We start from the raw sequence: 6000 nt of genomic DNA, 5'->3' as shown, positions 1-6000 counted from the left end.
GCCTGCAGGGTCTCTGGTCCCGCTCCCCACATAACGCAGGATATGGTGAGGCCAAAAAGGAACACCCACAGAGCCATAGGTAGGGGAGTCATACCACTACGGTCTCACTGGAGGCTGGGTTCACTGGACGTGCGACCTGCTGTCCGTTTTGTCTGCAACCCACTGACGACTCTCTTTCACTCTCCTCCCCTCTCCTCCGTAGCCGCAGCAGTTATATTAGCGGCTAATTGGCTAACTGGCTACAGCTGACGGCCAATCAGCCACAGCTGATGGCCATCTACTACCCGAGCCAGCACTCCTCCACGTGAGGCCGAGAGCCTGGAAACTACTTTCTGGGGCTCTGTCCCCACACTCCACCCCTACAGGTTCTCGCCTCACAATCTAGGTGACAAGCGTCTTCCGCGAGGGTCCCTGTGCCATATTAGCCTACTGACACCTACAGACGAAAAGAAACGGTAGTCTTAGGAACCAACAATGGCAAATCCCTTCCATCTGGGAGGATACATGCCAGCTTCTTGTCCTGGGAAAGGAGGGTTGCTGCCACTGGCACCTTTCCCGGTTTATGGTACCAAACCTTTATGGCAGGGCTTGGGGTCCCTTGCATAGTTTCAACATGTAACAGAACAGGGGACCCCATAATAGGCCATAGTGAGAGCACATAGTTTCCTCGCAAAATCATCCCGGTATCGGGACCTCTGTATACTACAGTCACTTGTGGTGGCCACTCAGCCACCACCCCTGGCGTCACTTGCAAATCATGAGTAAAACCGGCCCCCCATGGGGCTATCAGACCCAACCACCGACAGTGGGGGCTTTTGACCTGCCAGGGCCAAGTCCATTGCTGCCGTTCCCCTGCTTTCAAGCATGTGGGTGCTGGCAGCAAAATGTTCCCATTTCTGCCGTAGCCTGGCTTTAACAGAGTCTCACTGGTGGTAACTTGTAATTGAATGGGAGCGGCCGTTCGATGTAGCAGAGCTTCTACTGGTGCGGGCCCTCCCTTCCGTGGTCTCTCATTCAGGACTCTCAGGACGTCCCATAGACGCGAGGCCCAGTCACGCATCGTAGGAGGGTGTTTTGACACCCGGAGACCTTGCTTCAAAAGACCATTATAACGTCCAATCATGCCAGCTGCTTGTGGATTGTACAGGGTGTGAAACAACCATTGCACGTCCATCCTGGCAGCCCAGCGCCGCACTTCTTGCCCTGTAAAATGGGTACCCCTGTCACTTTCAATGACTTGGGGGCGCCCATAGAGGGCGCACAGCCATGTAAGGGCGACCACTGTATGTCGCTCATCCGCAGCCGGACAGGGCCAAGCAAACATCAACCCCGTAGCAGTGTCCACTGCTGTAAATGCATATATCGCATTGCGGGCCTTAGGCAGGGGTCCAATGTAATCCACTTGCCAGCGAGTGAGGGGCACCCTCCCTCGCGTAATCTGCTGTGTCTCCCAGGGGAGCCTCCGCCTTTGGGGGCTGTCCTGGGCACAGACGGCACAGTCATAGCAGGCATCTGCTATCTCCTGCCATTTCAAAGGCAGGCCCCAGCGTCTGCTCACCTGCCACATGGTTCGGCTTCCAGCGTGCTGCAATTTCCTATGCAGCCAATGGGCCACATCAGTGGCAGGAGCCCGCTCTAACCATCGTACCCGTGCTAGGGCGTCTGTTTCATCATTACCTGGGGACACTAAGGGGGAGTGACCTGTGACATGCATTAAGGTCACCTCCTTTCTTTGCCCTAGGTCCCAGAGGTCCTGCCACATGGCTTGACCCCACAGTGGACGGTGTCCCACCAACCAGTTTTGGTGTTTCCATGTAGGGAGCCACAACGTTAGGCCCCGGAACACCGCCCAGCTGTCAGTGCAAATAACTAGGGGCCCAGGCTCATGGCTGATCACCATCCACACAGCCCGTAATTCAGCCCACTGGCTACTCTGGCCCGTCCCAGTATCAAAACAAATGGTGTCTGTTTTGGGCTGCACACCAATAGCCGTCCAAACAGCTGCAGCCCCTCGGCTAGAACCATCGGTAAACCAGGCATCCTCAGGTACTGGGGACTGTCTTTCTTTGTAGGGCAAGGGCTCCAAGTCCTCCCCTCTAGGCAGAGCACTTGGCTCAGCCTGGGCTACAAGCTCCACAGGCCCCAGGACCTGTTGTAGCTCTGTGCTCAAAGGGCTTGAACTAAGGGTGCTACGTTGCTCCAAGTAGGCACCCCACTTGGCAAGGGTGGTGGTCTGTGCCACCCCCGTTTTGGGTCCCTGGGTCCATGTACGGACCCACCCCTGGACAGGATAGGTTGTTCGAACCAACAGGCGTGCCGTTCCTGTGATGGCTTCTGTGGCCACTAGGGCTGCGTACACAGCAGCCAGCTGTTTCTCTATTAGAGAGTAGCGGGCCTCCGCTCCTTTCCATAATTGGGACCAAAATCCCACTGGCAACCGGAGACGCTCCTGCCATTGCCAGAGGCCCCATCCATACCCCTCTTGGGTTACATGAACATCAAGTTCAAATGGGCGGCCGGGGTCCACTACTTGCAGAGCCTGTGCCTGCTGCACTGCCCGTTTTGTGGCAATGAAGGCTTGCTCTATAGCCTCTGTCCAATCCCATGAGGCCCCCTTTTTTTATCATATTGTACAAGGGCCTTGCCATTTGTGCTAAATGGGGTACAAATGCCCGCCAATATCCTAGCAGACCCAAATACGTCTGCAGTTGGGAGACCTTGCTCGGCCGGGGAAAGGCTTGTATTTTGTCAGTGATTGCCTCAGGTATAACCTTTGTCTTACCCGACCACACAACACCCAAAAACTTGACGGATAAGCCAGGGCCTTGGACCTTTTCCTCATTCACCGCCCAGCCGCGTGACTTCAGGTGGTGGAGAAGAGAGGGAGCTGCTTGCTCTAAATCAGAAAGAGAATCTGAGGTTAACAGAATGTCATCAACATAATGGAACAAGGCCACAGAGGATGGGTGATCTCACTGTGCCAAATCCTGGGCCACAAGCCCGTGGCAGATAGTGGGGCTGTGCAAGTATCCTTGCGGAAGGACTTGAAAAGTCCACTGACGCCCATCCCACGTAAAAGCAAACTGCTCTTGACACTCGGGTGCAATGTCAATGGAGAAAAAAGCATTGGCCAAGTCCACTATATAGTGATATGTCCCCAGGCGGACAGTCAGACGATCCATTAAATCATGAATTGAAGGCACTGCAGCATGCAAGGGTGGCGTCACCTTATTTAACTCCCTATAGTCCACAGTCATTCGCCAGGTCCCATCTGGCTTCTTGACAGGCCATACTGGGGAGTTAAAGGGACTGTGCGTTGGCCTCACAATATGTGCCTTCTCCAATTCCAATATTGTACGACCAATCTCCTCCTGTCCTCCTGGCAGGCAATACTGTCGCACTGTAACCACGCGCCAGGGCTGTGGCAACGCTTGAGGAGGGTGGTGAGCATGCCCGCGTGTCACCGCTTTCACCACCCGGATCCGGAGACGGAACTCTCCTACCGACGTCTGTAAGCTGAGGCCATGTAGCACGTCCACCCCTAGAATATACTCCGGAACAGGGGAGACATAAACCTTGTAGGTACGAGGAGGGAGCCTTCCTATACCCAGTGGTAAGAAAACGGCTTTTACAGTCACAGTTTTTCCCCCGTAGCCATCAATGCAGACTGCTGGTCCGGGGAACAGTTCTGGGTTCCCATAAACGAGACTGCAGTCAGCACCGGTGTCAACTAGAGCCAAAGCCCTATGTACATTCGAAGGGGACCAATGTATGGACAGTTCCACGTGGGGCGTCCGGTCCCTGCTCGTCCCCTCTGACGGGGTACCTTGGCCCCACCCCTAATCAAGCTGCAAGGAGTCGGCCTCAAGCGGCTGCATGAAGTCCTGGAGGGACACGGGTCACGCTTTGCCAGACTCCTCCTTTATGTTTCTCCGGAATTGTTGTTCCGGACGCAACTGTTTCCAAAGTTCAAGCAGGAGTGCATTGGGTTGCTGGTCTATTTTTTCCTGATCAACCCCTGCTGCCACGAGGTCACGCCACATCTGTGCGCGTGTTACTCTCTGAGGCCCGCGACCTCGCCCCTTTACCTTTGGTGTGGGCTTCCAGGTCTCAACTGTGCAGACCTCCTGTCTTAACTTCCTTCACCTCCGGCTTTCAACATCCCCTAGGGTGGCCATGGCAGTTGTAACTTCATGGATCCGTCGCCCTACATACGGTGTAAGAATAGCAACCAAGGATCCAAAAGCACTCGCAGGTGCAGTGTCCAAAACCAGATCTCTCATGCTGGCAGTAAAAAGCTCGTCATCTGGGCCCTGCATGTTGAGGTTAAAAATAGCATGTCTCATACCCATTTCACGGATTATTTGCGTAAGTTCTGTATATGACTGCCATTGACTCACAGTGGCTGGCAGCTCGCCAGCCTGTTCCCATACGGTGCGTACCGCAGCCGTGAGCCACGCCATTAGAGAATGGTTGCCTTGGTTGTTGGCCAACCTATGGCAGTTTTGTAACCTTTGTCGCAGGGACGGATGCACTGTCACGAAGGCTAGCTTTTCCATCTCGCCTGGGGAGCAGAGAATGCAGTCTGCTCCCTCATCCCATAAACGTAACAGCCAAGCTGAGACTGACTCTCCAGGGCTCTGTCTGTACCGCCTCCCCAGCTCCTGCAACTCAGTGGGAGTGTATGGGGTGTAGGTAGTGAACTCAGTCACAGCTGGGTTGCCGGCAGCAACACCCCCGGGGCCCAAAGTTTGCTCATGCTTTACCTTGTGCTTCATGATGGGCCGGGCTTGGGGGTTGGGAGGTACATTTTCTCCACTTGCTTCCTCTGCCTCAGAGTCTCCACCTTGGGGCCCCTGTTCTAACAGGCGGACCCGGGCTTCCAGCGCGTCCAACCGGGACACCTGGTCAGGCACCTGGGCCCTTGCATTAAGCACATTTTCCGTGTTGAGACTCAAAGCCGTGAGGAACATCCAGCCCACGCGGCCGGCTGTAGCCTTCTCCTCCTCTGGCAACTGCTCAGCCAGAGCCTGTAGGGCCCTCTCCACGCTCACCGGAGAGCCGTCCATGTCCTCCCACCCCTCCTTGGGGGTCCAACTCCTGAGAACAGTGGCCACTGGACACCATACACTGTGTGGGGGCCACACATCCTCCTGCCCAGAGTCAGACGCCATTCCTACCTGGTCGGAATCTTGCTCACCGTGGCAGGTGTCTGAGTGGGTGGAGGCCTCCTTGTAAGCTATCCACAAGCTTCGGATCCTAAGGCCGCAGCAGACCAACAAAAGGAGGACACCGCCTTCTATGCCCAAGAAGGTGGTGTGCCAGCTGGAAGCTCGAGTCTCCCAGGCAGACCGCGCCTCCCATTCCCTGTGTCGCTCCTCATGGGCCTCCCGAAGCTGGGCTCTCACACGAACAAACCGCTCCACCATGCTTTGGTAGGTTTTGGCTGGCACCATACCCTGCTCGCTGCGCCATTTGTCGTGCGGGGAGGCCTGCAGGGTCTCTGGTCCCGCTCCCCACATAACGCAGGATATGGTGAGGCCAAAAAGGAACACCCACGGAGCCATAGGTAGGGGAGTCATACCACTACGGTCTCACTGGAGGCTGGGTTCACTGGACGTGCGACCTGCTGTCCGTTTTGTCTGCAACCCACCGACGACTCTCTTTCACTCTCCTCCCCTCTCCTCTGTAGCCGCAGCAGTTATATTAGCGGCTAATTGGCTAACTGGCTACAGCTGACAGCCAATCAGCCACAGCTGATGGCCATCTACTACCCGAGCCAGCACTCCTCCACGTGAGGCCGAGAGCCTGTAAACTACTTTCTGGGGCTCTGCCCCCACACTCCACCCCTACAGGCTCTCGCCTCACAATCTACGCGACAAGCGTCTTCCGCGAGGGGACCTATGCGAGGAGCCTGGGGGTGAATGCAATATCCTGGACATAGCCAGGCTCTCTGGGCACAGCCAGGGTTTCTCAGGGCACCACCAGTGCTTCTGGGCA

This window comes from Rhinolophus sinicus, chromosome 8, assembly GCF_057876585.1.
Source record: "Rhinolophus sinicus isolate RSI-liver-muscle chromosome 8, RSI-T2T, whole genome shotgun sequence".
Taxonomy (NCBI): domain Eukaryota; kingdom Metazoa; phylum Chordata; class Mammalia; order Chiroptera; family Rhinolophidae; genus Rhinolophus; species Rhinolophus sinicus.
This window is presented reverse-complemented; position numbering follows the sequence as displayed.